This window comes from Panthera pardus, unplaced genomic scaffold (assembly GCF_024362965.1).
Source record: "Panthera pardus isolate Hobbes unplaced genomic scaffold, ASM2436296v1 HiC_scaffold_10, whole genome shotgun sequence".
In the NCBI taxonomy this organism is placed as follows: domain Eukaryota; kingdom Metazoa; phylum Chordata; class Mammalia; order Carnivora; family Felidae; genus Panthera; species Panthera pardus.
This window is the reverse complement of record NW_026526655.1, coordinates 19285703-19303287: the sequence shown is the minus strand read 5'-3', so window position 1 is coordinate 19303287 and position 17585 is coordinate 19285703. Positions and strand designations below refer to the sequence as shown.

Here is a 17585-nt window from a genome sequence, read left to right as displayed (position 1 = left end):
ATTGCTTTTATTTTACTTAACATTTTATCAAGAACATTTTTTCTTGACACTAGATAATTCTTCAAAAGCGTAATTTTAATGCCGCAAAGTATTCTATCACATAGCTGTGGTGATTTATTAAATCAGTTTCCTGCTGGAGGACATTTAAACTGTTTCCCATTTTTCATTATTAGACATAAATCCCTGAACACCCTTGACAATTCTCTTCTTTTAAGCCGAACGCCCTTTGCAAGTTTAAAACTTCAAACGTCCAAATGTAGAGGGAACTGGGAATCTCTGACCCTGGGAACTGAGACATTCCCCGATTGAAGTTACTTCAACCAGGAAAGCAGGTGTTTGAGAGTCAGAAGGCCTGACTTGGGATGTAGGTTACTAGTATTAGTGTGCCTGTCGTGTCAACCCTCCCGGTCACTAATGCAAGGATGCCCTCCTCGTACCATTTCCCAAACCAGGAAGTGAGTTCTGGCACGTTTTGAAACATTGCCGGGGTTTGTATTGTTGCAAAGTCCATGTTTTTTCCATTAGGCCAAAGCTGCCGGTAGAGGAACAGCCTTATTTCAGGTGTTTATCTAGTGCTTATCTAGTGCTAATAAGCTACAGATCAACGTACTGCTGAATGTCTTTCACAGCCCATGGGCGCTAACTTTCTGAATGGCGGGGGTGAGGCAGGTAAACTTGACAAAACACAGCTAGAAATGAATGCAGGTAGACCACCAAGACCACCTGAAGCCCTCCTGATTCCAAACGCATCACTAAGCAGTTTTCTTTACATGATTATCTCTGGTGGTCTGTCCAGCTCTGTCATAGAGCAGACTTAGGAAGGAGGGGCCCATGGACTTATCTGGAAGCTTATATGCATACCAAACATAAGTGAAAACAGTGTACTTACTAGTAAGCATAGTAAGCAAAATTGCCACATAGATTATATATTTCAAACCAATTAAAATACAGATGTTTTTAAAATTACACCCCCCCCACACACACACATACTATGTATATTCGTATAGCTACCATTTATTTTTTTTTTAAAAAATTTTTTAACGTTTATTTATTTTTGAGACAGAGAGAGACAGAGCATGCACGGGGGAGGGGCAGAGAGAGAGGGAGACACAGAACTGGAAGCAGGCTCCAGGCTCTGAGCCATCAGCCCAGAGCCTGACGCGGGGCTCGAACTCACGGTCCGTGAGATCGTGACCTGAGCTGAAGTCGGACGCTCAACCGACTGAGCCACCCAGGCGCCCCCGTATAGCTACCATTTAAAAAGGAGTTACTTAGGGGGACTGGTAGACATTGTGGCAGGCTAACTCCCCCAGCCACCCCAACTCCCAATGTAAATTCAGTTCTTAGGGGGCCACAGACCTCATTTTAAGAAGTCCCCTCCCAAAGCGTGAGCTCACCGGAGCAAGTCCCCTGATATCAGAATAGAGCCGTAGGTGAGATGCAAAGCCTTGCAGAATCTGGAAAGATCTCCAGACACCCCTTCATGTTCTCTACCCTTGGGCCCGTTCCCCAGAAAGTACCTCTCTACTTTCTGGGAACTGCTAGAACAGTCTCCAAGGAGATTTGTTTCCCAGCCAGCAGTCACATCTGCCCCATGGGCAAGTGGAATGTGGGGACACACACCACCAAGCCCCATGCAAGCCTTGCTGCTTGCTTTTTCCTGGGCCAATCTGCTGATCATGGAATCAAGATTATAATCCTAAAAGAATCTGAAACGAAGCATCTAGCCCAGGGCACACCAGAGGCATTCAGTACCCTTCTCTTGACCCCTTTTTATCCCTGGATAAAAGGGATAAACGTGTTATTCATAAGACTCTTAGCAGATCATTAATTAAGCCCCTATTGTCTGTCAAGCAGACAGCAATTTCTGGTTCTGGAGGTGACAAAACTGAAGGACGTAGCCCCTGTCCTCAAGAAACTCACAGTCTAGGGGAGATGGTTAAAGACCACCTAATTATAATTTTGACAGTTTGGCAAGTGCTGGGATGAAGAAATGCTTACTTGGGAACAGCATCTTATCTTAAGCATGGGGTTTAGGGCCCCCTGGTCCCAGCAATCTAGGATTGGGCGGATAGAGTGGGGTAGGAGTGGCAAGAAGTTGGGCTGAGCTCGGAGACAGGGAGTCAGAATTGAGATTTTACCTCCAGGGCAATGGGAGGCATGTGACTATCAGCAGCCACCTAGAAGGAGGTTGGGAAGGTCGCGGGAGGCCCGCTGGTGCCCCTAGAGTAAAGTCGCTGGCTTCAGCAAATAAAGATGCAGGATGACCAGTTTTATTTGAACTTCAGACATACAACAAATAATTTTTCCCCTAAGTATGTGTCATTGCCCCATATAATATTTGGAAATACTTACACTAAAAACTATTCCTTGCTTATCTGAAGTTCAAATTTAACTGGGCGTCTTGTATCTTTCTGTCAACCCTGCCCTGGGAGGAAAGTCAAGTCAAGTTCAGTCAAGTCAGAGGCAGCTGGAGGCAGCGTAGAGGGAATGAAAGGAATCAGGCTGCTGTTTGTTTTAGGGACGGGGTAGCCAAAGCTTAGTGATTGATGAGAGGAGAGGCAAAGGGAGGTCCGGGAGGAGTGGACCCCTGGGTGGTGTCCCGGGAGCCCAGGTGGAACCAGAAGGGAGTGGGCAGGGAAAGTTCAGCTTTGCACCTAGCCCCAGGGCTCCAATCATCTGTCCTACGAATTCCTCCTGCAGTGTGCCTGATTACTTAGAGTTTATGCATTACTCCACCCAAGAAAGGTCTTTTCATTTATCACTTTCTCCAAAAAGCTGCCGGTCCCCCCCTTTTTTTTCCAGAGGACTCTGTGTTTACTGACTCAAGGCATTTAACCCAGCCTGGGGGTAAATATGCCTCTTTCTCCCCACTGGAGGGCTAGGACAAAGTCTCATTCATCCCTAGCTTCAGACAGCCCTGCCCCATCATCTGTTGAATTAAAGGGATTCTAACATTAAAAAATTAGAACTCTTTCCCCTAAAAATTAGTCTTATTATCCATAAACATTAAGTCAGCACTTTCTTCTTCTTTTTTTTAAGTTTATTTATATATTTTGAGAGAGAGAGATTGAGAGAGTGTTCACGAGTGGGGGAGGGGCAGAGACAGGAAGAGACAGAATCCCAAGCAGGCTCTGCGCCATCAGGATAGAGCCCCATGCAGGGCTTGAATCCACAAACCGGTGAGATCATGACCTGAGCTGATTGAGCCACTCAGGTAGGTGCCCCTAGTCAGCACTCTCATAAAGAAATTGGGAGTAGAAAGAAGGGTGGATGTGGATGTCCCAGAAACAAGAGGTTTGTCCTAGCTTTGCCCCTGAATGGCTGTCAGGCCTGGGGCCCATCTCTTTACTTATGAATGAGTCTAATCATATTGTTTTTTCCTACCTCCTGCACTTTTGAGGCCTCGGATGAAATCATCTACGTGAAAAGCACTGAAAATGGCACGCACGTGGCACTGTTGCTAGCGATCTTAGCAGCTCAATAGAACTGGAGACAGGTTGGGTAAGAGCTCCTTCCCTGGATGCGTCACCTTGTGACAAAGGCTGGGCCACAGAATCCGCCTGGTATCCACTGTGCTGCAGCCAGGGCACCGGGCAATGCTTTCCAATCTTCCCTGACTATCAGAATCACCTAAGGGGCTTGTGAAAATAGGTCAGTTCCCTTGGGGATACCTCTTCCTAGACTCAGAAATGTGAATCAGCATCTTAGCGGAGGCTGAAACGAAGGCCCCCTGGTGAATCCGAATATCAGCCAGCTTTGGTGCTAGACAGACTTGGGCTCTGTTCAGATCACTTTAGTGGCTCTGTGACATTGGGCGTATTACTTAACTTCTCTGAGCCTTGATATCCTTATCTATAAAAAAGGGAGATTAGGGGGTGCCTGGGCGGCTCAGTCGGTTAAGCATCCAACTTCGGCTCAGGTCATGATCTCAGGGTTCATGAGTTTGAACCCTGTGTCGGGCTCTATGCTGACAGCTTGGAGCCTGGCACCTGCTTTGAATTCTGTGTCTCCCTCTCTCTCTGCCCCTCCCCCACTCATGCTCTTGTCTCTGTCTCTCTCAAATATAAATAAACATTAAAAAAAATTTTTTAAGGGAGGTAACAATAGGGTATAAGGATTAAAAATGGCAGTTTTCAAATACTTGGAGCCTAGCAAACTCTGTGAATTGCTGTGGTCAGTTGAAAGAGAAGCCCAGTGACTCAGTCGGCCAGCGGCGTGATGGTGTGATTGCATTCAGGAAGACTTAACAGGACGTGATAGGTGAATTCGCCTTTGTGTAGCTCAATCCTGCCCTCACACGCTGCCCTCCACAGCTGCGGACCTTGATCTCCTCTGTCACCCTGACCCGTTGGGGATTCCCAGCTTCTGCAGGTCTCTCATGGGCGGAAGGCCTTCCTCATTTGCCTAAACAACTGCACGCTCCAAAAAGCCAACAGCCATTTCCTCTTCTCTTATTCCCAGCCCAAGATAATAGCTGCCCTGCAACCTCTCGTTACCTGTAACTGCACCCCCTCTATCATCTCAATTTCAAGTGCCCACGCCCTGACCATCATCTGTCTCTCCAGCTCAACAACCCCAACTGCCATTGTGACCACACCAGGACTGACAACTCATGTGTCTCCCATCCTCCTCCTGTCCCTCCCCGCTTCTCTCCCCTCCTTAACCAGCTTCCATCCCTGGTCCCTCGTGAGAATCACCGCACTGCTCTGCCCCTCTCTGCCTGGGGGAACTCAGCGGGCAGATACTGCCCTGCACGCACACGGCTGAAGGGGAGAAGGAAGGTGCTGGCTGATCTCACAGAGTTCATGAAGACTTGGGTTTTTTTCTCGTCATTCATCTTGACATCCCCACCCTAGATGATTCCTCCACATTTCCCTCAATCTCTTCAGCACTCCAACACCTTCTCCAAAGCCTCACTCTCAGCCTTGGCCTTGCTTCCTATGTCCCTGAGGAAAGAAATGCAGAGAACTGCCCCCTGTATCTCCACTTGGCTCTCCCAAACTTTGATGTGCAAACAAGTGATGTGGGGATCTTGTCTAAATGCAGATTCTGCTTCTCAGGGTGGGACCTGAGAATCTGCATTGCTAAGGAGCTCCAGGCAAGTCACTGCTGCCTGGTGGACCGCACTCTTCTAGACGAGGCCATAGGCATCCCAACCTTAATTTGGCCAATGTTTAACTCCTTTTTAAAAATTAATTAATTAATTTTGAGAGAGAGAGAGAGAGAGAGAGAGCGAGCACAGGTGGAAAAGGGGCAGAGAGAGAGAGAGAGAGAGAGAGAATCCCAAGCAGTCTCCTCACTGCCAGCGTGGAGCCCGATTTGGGGCTCAAACTCATGAACCACAAGATCATGACCCAAGCCAAAGTTGGACACTTACCCGACTGAGCCACCCAGGTGCCCCTGGCCAACACTTAATTCCTAATCCCTGTCCCCATCCCTACCCAGTCTGATTGAGGATTCTAGCATCTTCCTTCACCTCCATCAAAGATGCAAGATACACAAGAGGGGCTGGAAGGAGAGATGTCAGAAGAACTCCAGCCTTGAGAGTGTTATTCATTAGAAATATGATTTAAGCCACATAAGTAGTTAAAAATTTTCCATTAGGCCCATTTAAAAAGTAAAAATAGGGGCGCCTAGGTGACTCAGTCAGTTGGGCATCTGACTCTTGGTTTCAGCTCAGGTCGTGATTGTAAGTTCGAGCCCCACATCAGGCTCTGCACTGGTGGTATGGAGCCTGCTTAGGATTCTGTCTCTTTCCCCCTCTCTCTGCCTCTCCCCTGTTCACTCTCTCTCTCAAAATGAATAAATAAAATTTAAAAATAAGGTAAAAAGTAAAAGTAAACACGTGAAATGAATTTTAATTATTTATTTATTTAACCCAACATATCCAAAAACATTATTCCAACATTTAACCAAGTATAAAAAATTAAGTTGGCAGGATTTTTTCCATGCTAGGACTTTGAAATCTCGTTTACATTTATAGCACATCTCAATTTGGACGTTAAATTTTCATCAGAAATATTGACTCTTCATCTAGATGTTATAAAAAAACGTACAGTTGAAAAAGTATTGTTCCATACATATTTGAGTAACTGAAATAAGTGTTGATTTTTATATTTAAGTTTAAATGAATTGAAATCAGACAAAATTAAAATTCAATTTCTCAGTTGCACTAGACATAGTTCAAGTATTCAATAGCCACATGGGGCTGGTGGCTACCATACTGGCCAGCACAGATCTATAGCAGTTATGCTGGTCATCAACTGGAGGAAGACTCGGGGTCAAGGTCTATGCTGTAATTCATCGCAGACACCCCCCCCCCCCCCGGCTTCTCCCCAGATGCCTTGCATAGGTCCTGAACTCGGCACTTTTTACTGAAATGAATGTATTTACTGAAAAAATTGACCTCTCGGAAGACAAGCTCAGTTCCAAATATGACCACTAGGGGGCAGGATCGGACTATCATTGTTTGGCAAGAATTTTTCTAGGTAGGTGGAAGATCATCCAGTGCGGTGTCCTTTTATTGCTGATCATGACCCATTAGTGAATTCAATTAAGTGGGTCATACCGACAGTGAAAAAATAGACCAGAAAACAATGAGGATACAAGCACTATTATTACGTGTAACTTTGCTTTAGTTTTGTTGACTCGTCTAGTGTGTATGAGTCTTCATGAAAAATGTCCTTATTGTGAGTCATGGTCAAAAAAAGGTTGAAGATCACCCTAATCTTCCTTACCTATGGATAAAGAAACCAAACCCACAAGTTGACCAGTGTTGAAGTTAGAAAACGGGGATAGGAGAGCGCCTTCTACTATTTTCTCTTTCGTTTAGTGGCTCTAAATTCTCCATAAGTCAATTTGAAAAGGAACTGAGCTCAGAGCAGTAGAACGCACACGCGGGCTCACGGTGGCGGTGGCGAGGAGCTGCGGAGTCAGGCCTGATGCCCGGTCCTGTTGTACTAACTCGGCAAGTGCTGCTGGGGGGCTGAGGGGTGAACCGTGCCCTCAGCCCTGCACTAGGGGGCGGCTAGACGGGAGGGAAACCGTAAATACAGCTCCCGCCCTCTTGGAACCTCCAGTGGGGAAGACAGACAGGAGCAAGCGCTCTCACTGGTGAATATATCACGACAAACAGTAACACCTACGCCGAAGAGAAATGGGCGTGGTGCCCTAAGAGAGCAGTACATGGGACCTCGTGGCAACTGGAGAGGCCAAGGCAGCTGCCCGACAGGGTGGCTTTGAAGAATTGAAGAGTAGCCTGAGTCAGATGGGCCGTGTGTGTGTGTGTGTGTGTGTGTGTGTGTGTGTGCGCGCGCGCGCGTGGCGTACAGTGTGTGGTATGTGTATCTGTGTGTATGTATATGCTATGCGATGTGTGTGGGGTGTGTGGATGTGTGTGTGCGCACGTGTGTGGGGCGGTGGCAGGCATGCTGTGGTCATTCTCCACCGAAGGAACAAGCTGTGAGGAGGCGGTGGAGGCTACCCGGAAGCCGATAGTGCGGGGGAGTGGGTGGGGGGGGGGTCCTCGGGGAACTTTGAGGTGATGGTGAGCCCTGGGGCGTGGCCTAAGAGGAGACTGGGAAGTGGGCGGGGCCCAGATCTACAGGACCTCTTGGTCCTCCTTGAAGATTTTGAATTTTACTTCAAAGAGAAGTCACTGAATGGTTCCGAGCTGGGGAGAGGCATGATTTGGTTCGTATTTTAAGACCATGCCCTGGCTCCGAGCGAGAATGGGCTGGGGGCGGGGGAGGGGAGGGGTGGGGAGGGGAGGGCGGAGCGTGAGAGCAGGGAGGCTAGTTAGTAGCGGTTCTCCGCACGGGTCCAAGGCGGTGGTGGGCCTCCACCTCTGAAGAATCAGTGCACTTCCGTCACAGACCCCCCAAACCCACATATCTTCTTGGGCCTCATTTGGCCGGCCGTCTTCCACGTGCCCCCACATTCATCTCTACCCTGCTCGGCTGTGCGCAGAGCTGGCCTGTGCGGACACGTCGGTGGGACTTCAGTCCTCCAGCTTCGGTTGGGTTTGGCCAATGGAGAGAGGGGAGGCAAGGAGCGAGCAAAGTCAGGGTATTTGTTCTCCTTCCCCCTCCCGAAGGGTCACCACAGACTGGCTCAGTCCTCAACCAAAGTTCCCAGTATCCCTCAACCCAAAGTCAGGTGCCCCTGTCCACACATCTCTGTCCCTCCAGGTTCCATACCTGCTTCATCCCCTCGCCTGTCGGGCCTACAGGTGGTGCCAGGGCCTCACTGTCACTAGCCCTGGGGAGTTGCACTATCCCTTGTGTTTCCTACACCGGGCGCTTCGCCTTGTAAACCGTTCACAAAGCTCTCCTCGAGTCGTTAGTTGGCGTGTTTCCTGGAAGACTCTGACCGAACCATCTTCTACCCCGGCGGGCAACACAGTGTCAGGGGGATGAGCCTGGGATTTGGGGTCACACAAAACTAGGACTGAATTCTGGCTCTGTCACTTACTAGCTCTGGGATGGGGTGTGTCACTTAGCCTACCCGAGCCTCAGTTTGTCCATCTCTAACGTGAGGACGTCATCGCCAGCCTTATACAATTGTTAGGATGATGAAATAACACACACAAGGCACGGCCCATGCCTAGTGCAGACTAGAGCATCGCTCACCCTAGTTCTGGTCTTCCTTTCCCCGCACCCGAGCACGCACGTATCACTCTGCACTGACTCCAGCACCGTGCTAGGCGCTGGGATGAGGGAGGAGACGGGGGAGGCCATGGTCCTGGAAACCACATACAGTGGCTCCCCCAGTGGACCCCCCCCCCCGACAGTTCAAGGTCAGAAATATTGAGGGTTACGTTTCAAACTATTCATTTCATTTCCTTTTGACAACTATGCGGCATGCATTTTACTAGAGTCTGGAGATAGAGTAGTGACCAGTTATGATCAGAAGGGGCTTTGGAAAGGAGGTTGCATTTACTTTCAGTTTTAAAGGAGCTGTATACGGGGCACCTGGGTGACTCAGTCAGTTAAGGGTCAGACTTCAGCTCAGGTCATGATCTCGTAGTTTGTGAGTTCAAGCCCCGCATCGGGCTCAGTGCTGACAGCCCAGGGCCAGGAGCCTGCTTCAGATTCTGTGTCTCCCTCTCTCTGTCCGCCCCCCCCCCCCCCCCCCCGCTTGAGCTCTGTCTCTCTGTCTCTCTGTCTCTCTCTCAAAAATAAAATAAAATAAAATAAAATAAAATAAAATAGCTGTACTCCCAGAGAAGACATACCAGTCTCCCTGGGGACTGCCCTCACACTCCTCCCTTCCTCCCTGTGGGAGAGCCTTCAGAACTCCCTGAACTGAGAATCGGCCTTAATTAATTACAGCTATTTCTGGGAGTGTATTAGATTGCCTAGGCTGTGCGGAGGCAGAAGTGTGCCTCAGAGGATTTCTCCAGGTGTGGTGGGGCAGATGTAGGGGGCAAAAACCCCAGGACAGTGACCAGGGCAGGCTGACTGGAGGGGTGGGGGGCACGTGGAAGGGAGCAGTGGGAGCATAAAATGCTGGAAAACTGGGTTGAGGCCATATTGCTAAGTCAAGCAATGTGAATTTAATGGTGTAGACACTGGCTTTGAGCAGGGGGTCAGACCTGATTGAGAGCTGGGCTTCCAAAGGCTTTGTCTGATAGTCCGCGTAAGCCAGGCGGGGGCTACAGGTGTCTGCGGTGGACTGGGTGTTAGGACTCCAGGGCCCAAATTTGGGTGATGGCAGTGGGGAATGGAGGGGGAAGGATCACACCCTTTGTTTGCATCCATTCATTAAAATGTGTATTTGAGCACCATATGAGGACCAGACGTTGATGCTGCAAGAATGATACAAGATTCAATAACATCATTGAAAGAACACCTCCGATGAGCCAGGCACCATGTACGTTCCCTGGGTAATCACAGTTAATCATCAGAATAGCTCTGTATGGATCCTCGGTCCCTTTTGCCACGAAATAGACTGAGGCCCCTCTACACCTGCTCTGCCACACCTGGAGATGACCGGAAAGAGGATGGGCATTTCGATTTGGAACTCGAGAGGGAAGCCAAGGTGTACTTTCCTCTTTGGGAGTGATGCGTTCCATGTCAGACTGAGGCAGGGAAAGAAAGCAGTGAACATGGCTCTGGAAATTTAAGGGCTACGTCATGAACTCTGGGGAACTGGACACATGAGTGGCAGCAGCAGAATGGGATGCGTATGGGAGAACAGTCGGAAGAGACCATGACAGGAAGGCAAAGCAAAAAGAAGGCTCTGCCCAGAGGTTAGGTGACCAGGACTGAACAGTGACAAAGGGGGTTGACGTTGTAGGAGTCAAGAGCCAAATCAGGATGGACCGGTGGGGGCAGAAGCTCAGCTGAGTGGCCTGAGAATGAGTGGGGAGTGAGAAAGAAAGGCAGGAAGGAGGAGTGCTTTATTTATTTTAATAAAACAATATAAAAAAAATTTTTAAGTAAACCCTATCCCCATCGTGGGGCTTGAACTCATGACCCTGAGATCGGGAGTCGCATGCTCTACTGACTGAGCCATCCAGGCACCCCTAAAATAATCTTTTTGGTTAAAATAATAATACAATCTCATTCTAGAAGGGCAGAAAATATTTTTAAAATATAAAAAAAGAAAACAAGGGGTACCCCATAAGTTCATCAGTCAACAGTCATCACTGGTAGCATCTTAGAGGTTTTTCCATGCATTTTTGTTTACAGAAATCATATCAATTATATAAAATATATATACTTTGGCATCATGTTTCCCCCCTTTATATTGAAATGGAAATTCTACCCACAGTACTTGAGTGTTTGGGGCTGCAAGTATCAAAAAATAGAAACAAAAACAACAGCTAAAAGTGGCTTAAACAATGAGGACAATTTTTCTTTCACATAATGAGAAGTCCAAGGGCAAGGTAATCCAGACTGGTTAATACAGGGACTTGGTTATGTCTTAAGGACGCTGGTTCCATCCTCACTTGTGCTCTGCCATCTCCAGTGTATTGCAATACCCTCTTAGGCTCCTTCCTCAAAGTCCTAAAATTGGCAGCTGCCGTTCCAGGCATCACAGGCAGATGACAGCATCCTGGAGCAAAAGAAGCGCACAGTCCTATTATATCCCTTTTCGATCACAAGGAAAACCTCCCCTAGAAGGCCTGCAGCCTATTTCCTGCCCCACCTCACAGCTGTGCAACGTGGAGCAATTGACTTGATCTCTCGGTGCCTCGATGTTCTTATCTGTGCAATGGGAATTATAGCTATTTGACTTATAGGGCTGTCGTGGGAGCTGAGAGTTTTCTGCATAAAGGCACTTAGAACAGTGCCTGGCATGTGATTTGTGTTATATAAATATTTGCTATTATTATCTAATGGCAAGAATTGCATCACATTCCTGGGTCTAACCAATTACATGGCGGGGCAGTGAGTGCACCAAGTGGCTTGGACCAATCAAGATCCACCCACCGGGGCTGGGAAGGGGCTCACTTGGAGGCTATGGCAGTTCATAAGAGAGCTAGCAAAATAGGGGTTAGCAAGGGAAATGGGGTGGGGGATGGAGAATGGGTATTAATCAACCAGCAGGATCTGCCACACATGTATTGATAAAAAACAACAACAACAACAACACACATATGAATGGGAATTGCTTTCTAGAAAATTGTGCCAATTAATAATCATCACAAGCAGCATATGAATACCCATCTTCCCATAGTCTGTAAAACCTTAGTCTTCATTCTATTAGTCTTATTCTTTTCCATTTTGATAGATGAAAATCATATCTCTTCATTTAGCTGACATTTTCTGGATTTTTTTAATTTAAGAAATTTAATTTCACTATAGATGTTAAGAGTTTAAAATTTTTTCATGTATATTAGCCATTTATCCCTTTGTTAATTGGGCTCTTCAGGTTTTCTCATTTATTAGAGTCCTTATATTTGAAACATCCTTATTTGGGCACCTGGGTGTCTCAGTCAGTTAAGCCTCTGACTTTTGGCTTTGGCTCTGGTCATGATCTCAGGGTTCATGGTATCAAGCCCTGTGTCGAGCTCCCTGCTGACAGTGTGGAGCCTGCTTGGGATTCTCTCTCTCTCTCTCTCTCTCTCTCTCTCTCTGCGCCTCTCCTGCTCATGTCCTCTCTCTCAAAAATAAATAAACTTTCAAAAAAATATTAAAAAAATTTTTTTTTCTTAACATTTATTTATTTTTGAGACAGAGAGAGAGAGCATGAATGGGGGAGGGTCAGAGAGAGAAGGAGACACAGAATCTGAAACAGGCTCCAGGCTCTGAGCTGTCAGCACAGAGCCTGACGTGGGGCTCAAACTCACGGACCACAAGATCATGACCTGAGCCGAAGTCAGACGCTTAACCGACTGAGCCACCCAGGCGCCCCCCAAAAAAATATTTTTTAAAAAAGGTCTTTATTTATTTACTAAGTAGATTAACTCTGACAAATTTGGGGCAAATATTTTCTACATTTTTTTGTTTTTGGCTTTTTCTCTTGTTTGTGTGTATGTGCATGTTTTCTTTTAATATACAAATGGTTTAAAAATTTTTAAGTAGCTGAAAGGGTAATTGTTTCCCTTGTTAGGTCTCTAGTTGCTTTTTCTCTGAGTTTAATGGTAATATGTGCCTATTGAAAAATTAGAAAAATGCTTCTATTGCTTTTAGCCCTAGAAAGTCTTCCACTATCCAGAGGTTGAACATGCATTTAATTTTCTTCTAATTTTGTATGTTTTATTTTAATTTTTATTTATTTTTGAGAGAGAGAGCACGAGAGCTAGTGGGAGAGGGACAGAGAGAGAAGGAGACAGAAGATCTGAAGCAGGCTCTGTGCTGATGGCAGAGAGCCCAATGCGGGCTTGAACACATGGACCATGAAATTATGACTTGAGCCAAAGGTGGCCACTTAACTGACTGGACCACCCAGGCACCCCTAATTTTGTATGGTTTAATTTTATGTCCTTAACACTTTAATTCACTTGGAATTTATTTCGGTATACTCTGCCAGGCACAGGTCTAAAGTGCTCTTTTCCGAATAGCTAATCAGTTGTCCAAGCATCATTTCCAGCACCATTAATAGCTAAACATTTTTGCTTCCCCCGTCTCCATCAGCGATTGTTGCAATAATGCTGCATAACAAGCAAATCTGAAACTGAGATGTATACAACAATAAGCATTATTCTCTCAGGCATCTGTGGGCAGGCTGAGTTTCAGCTGATCTAGGCCGAACTCTGCAGGGCTGGGCTGGCTTCTAAGCTGGAGTGGGGTCAAGTTGGCTTCATGTTTTTCATCCTCCTTAGACCAGCAAAGACCCGAGGGATGTTCTTACAGCAAAAGGCATGTACATGTATCCATATACAGAGACCGGGTTCAACCACAATTGCATGTTTAAGACCTCTGCTTATATCATGTCTGCTAACATTCCACTGACCAAAACAAATCACAAAACCAAGCCCAACATCAATGGCATGGGGGAGTCTATTTTGCCTTTATGGAAATGCGCATAGTCACATAACAAAGGATGTGTTTACGGGGAGAGATGAAGAATTTCAGAACTGAAGGAAAACAAAAAAAAAAAGAAAGAAAGAATTGAGAACTGAAATACAATCCACCAAACCCATGGAGACTAACTTTCAGGAAAGTTGAGATAAAGGCAGAATAGAATCTAGAAAGGGACCCACAGTCAAGGGACGTTTGTAAGGCAGTGAGATACTCAACTTTGCTCGTAGGGTGAGGAAAAGCAGCGGCCAGGAGGAACACCAGTTGAAGATATGAACAAGGCTAACAGCATTTCCTCTAAAAATTCACATGGAAGAAGCAAAATTTGTAGATGGTGGGTGGGCACAGACCTTATCTCCTCTAAGGATATTGGCTGAAAGTAAAGGAAGTGGAGGTGTGCCTGAGGTCTCCAATAGCAACTGGAGGTAATGAGAGGGCATCTCGGCAAAGTCAAAGCACTGTCAAGTATAGGTGTTAGGGGTCCCAGAGGGGTGTCGGGGGTCCCTGAATTGTAGAGGCTCTAATTCACATTGGATGGCCATCTTCTCCAGCTTTGTCCATGAGGTTTGAAAAGGTGAGTGACTGTCAGGTTGGTACAGGTAGGTCTCTGGAGATTGGTAGGCTAACGATGGAGGGACAAGGTGGGTGAGGAAGCTGACAGGTGGTGAGTGGTTCAAGGGACTGAATCCAAGTTCTCACTGGGAGGGAAGAAATGTGGGCAGGAGGGGCTGAGGGGCTGGGAGAAAGCACATGGTTTTAGGGGTTGGAGATAAAGGAGTACAGGTCGTGGGGCTGACGACGTGGGGCTCCCCAAGTAGTTCTTAGATTCCCTAAAGTTTGAGAACTGCTGAGCTGCAAGTTTCAATGAGCCATGATTGTTGCAATTCCCTGATGGCAGGAAGTAGACAGGAAGACCAAAACAGGTGTCTAACTCCTCAGAGTCTGGGCTGGGTCAGTGGTCGGACTGATGAGGAAGAGTGGAGAGAAGCTTTCAAATGAGGCAGGAGGAACAATGATCTTGACCTGGAACGGCACATGACAAATGTGGGAGGCTGAAGGTTTCTCCTCCAGAAGGCAGGGCAGCAGGAGGGAGGAAGGGAATAGAAGAGAGGGGTCATGGTCCGTCAGGACAGGGCAGGCTGTGAGGAGGCAGAAGATGTCAGAGGCATTGTTGCTATGCAAACCAGGGTTGCAGGGTGTATGGCACACGCCTTGGAGGGAGGTCCACAATGGGAAGGTGAGCTCGGCGTGGGGGCAGCAGATGAGGGTACAGACTGATGTGAATGGGGCTGGGCTGTGTGGGGGCCAGATTATGCTAGCCACCACTGCTGCATCTGGCTAATTTTTCTACACTGAACTCACTGTTCCACCCTGGTCCAACAAGATGTCTCTTTTCTCTAATATTCAAACAGTTCTTCCATATCAGCTCCTTCATGATTGCTCATTGTCACTGGCATTGCCATCATCATCATCATCATCATCATCATCATCACCATCAATACCATGATCTCCTGAATGCCAGCCAAGCACCCGGCATTAAGCCTGAGCCATGATACGAGATGAAGGCAGGCTCTCGATCCTAATGGAAGGTCCCAGGCCAGTTGGGAAGACAGGATTCAGACACCCTGGACAGACGACCTGAGATGGCAAGTGGATAAGGGGCAGATTCCAGAACCCCTGGCCCGCCTCAGGAACCTGGAAGGAGTCTTACTCTTTGGGAATTGAGCTCTAAAACCATCACATCACAGGCCAGAATGGCACGGCTTCCGGCCACCTGACTCAGGTCATTAAGTGAGTCTCTCCTAGGAGAGTCACAGAAGCAAACCTTAGCCTTGCCAGCGCACCCCAGGCTGCTCAAGGGAGGAGGTCATGGGAAAAGAGGAGTTCCTCAGACTTGGCTCTTCTGCAGCCTGCCCTAATGGTATGAAACATGGGCAGTCACCAGGCTGGGTCTGACTCCCCGTTCCAGCTCTCCTCCTGCGTAGGGCATGGCTTCTGCACAGCCGTCCTGCACGGACGGAACCAATGCTCAGAACTCCAGTCTTGCAACAGTCACGGCACTCAGTGGCAATAACCAAATTATCATTCATTCATTCTTTGTTTCTATCATTCGCTCATTCGTTCAACAGACACTGAACTGGACACCTGCTCTGAGCCACGCATTGTGCACACCGCCGGGAATACAGTGGTGCAAAGACAGACAGATCCTTCCCTGACTTCATGGGCCTTACATTCCATGTAGCAGGAATGGAATGTAGCAGGGTGGCAGACAAGAATCACAAAATCATGTCATGTTGTGCAAAGTGTGACAAAGGAGGTGAGCAGAGCAGTATAATCGAGAGTGATGGGGTAGGCAACGAAGGCCTCTCAGAGGGTAACGTTTTTTCTTTAATTTGACATATAACCTAAATATGGTAAATGCACGCATTTTTAGGGCATGGTCTGGTGAATTTTTCACATTTGCATATGCAAGGATTTCTCAATGTCTGTACTATTGACATTTAGGGCTGGATAAATCTTTGTTGTGGGAGCCGTCCTGTTCATCACAGGATGTTTTAGCAGTATCCCTGGCCCCTACTTACCAGATGGCGGTAGCATGCCTCCCTCTCCCTTTTGTGACAATCAGAAATGTCTCCAGACTTTGCTAAATGTCTTCCGGGAGGCAATTTCACCCCTCTGGGGAGCTCCTGGTATAAGCCATGCAGTCACCAGTCAGCTCAAGATACAGGCTATTTCCATCCCAGAGGGGTTGGCATTTGAGCTGCGACCCAATGGATGAGAAGCTGCTACCTATTCAAAGAACTGAGGGAAGAGTGTTCCAAGAGGGAGCATGAGCAAAGGCCCTGCGGTGAGGATGACCTTGCACATTTGAGGAACAGTGTGCCTGGTCCGTAGAAACAAGGGTAAGAATGGCATCTGAGAAGGTGGAAGACACAGGCTTGGTCCCATCAAGCAGGAGCCTTGGAGTTGGCCATTTCACTTGACCTTAGCCAAAAGGCCGAGAAGCGATGGAGTCGGCCATTTCAAAGAACATTTGTGTGAGGCACCTGGGTGGCTCAGTCTGTGAAGCATCCAACTCTTATTTTGACTCAGGTCATGATCCCACGGTTGTGGGATTGAGCCCTCCATTCTGGGAGTGGAGCCCTCTGCCCCTCCCCCACTTGCTCGTGGTCTCTCTCTCTCTCTCTCTCTTTCGGTCTCCAAAAGAACATTTGTGAGTATTTGCTATGTGTCTGGTACCACCCCAGACACTGGAGATTCACATCAAAGATGAATAAATTAAACCTTAGTCCCTACTCTTCAGGAAGACAGTAAAGTCTTCAAGACTATAGAGTCTGAGATAGACAGACACGTACAAAAAAATATACAGCATGAGGTATTGCATTGAAAGATAGAATTATGTACAAGACCTAGTGGCACAAGGGGGGACATGCATAAGCCCATGCTGGAGTGGGAGGGTTCGAGAAGAGCTTTCTTTTTTTCTTTTTTTAAATGTATACTTATTTATTTTGAGAAAGAGCCAGCGCGTGTGCAAGCAGGGGAGGGGCAGAGAGAGAGAGAGGGAGACAAAGAATCCCAAGCAGGTTCCTTGCTGTCAGTACAGAGCCCGACTCAGGACTCGAACACACAAACCGCGAGATCATGACCTGAGTCGAAATCAAGAGTCGGACGCTCAACCAACCCAGCTACCCCCCAGGTGCCCTGAGAAAAGCTTTCTTGAAGAGAGTGCATCTGACCTGAGTCTTTGGGGAACGAAGGATGAACGACGCTCCAGGCAGAAGGCACAGCATGTACAAAGTCACAAGGGTGTGAAGCAATGTGATGGGTTCAGGGACACACAAGCAGTTGGGTATCATAAGGTACAAAGTGCAGGAGTGGGTAATGAGGCATCAGTCTGGCTGGGACAGAAGATTCTCATGGGAGACGAGATGAAACTAAAGCAGATTCTGGGGTACCTGGCTGGCTCAGTCAGTGGAGCATGAGACGCTTGATCTTGGGGTCATACATTCGAGCTCCACGTTGTGTGCAGAGATTACTTAAAAAATAAAATCTTTAAAGCAGACTTGGAGCAGATGTTGGAAGTCTTCCAGAGCAGTCTAGGGAAGGAGA

The 17585-nt window shown here is 47.5% G+C and overlaps 1 protein-coding gene across 4 annotated transcripts in view; it reads left to right on the top strand.

The window, feature by feature from the left end:
• PNKD (PNKD metallo-beta-lactamase domain containing) overlaps positions 1-17585 on the top strand; it is a 60152-nt gene that overhangs the window by 20242 nt on the left and 22325 nt on the right. The gene's annotated exons all lie outside the window — the stretch shown is intronic.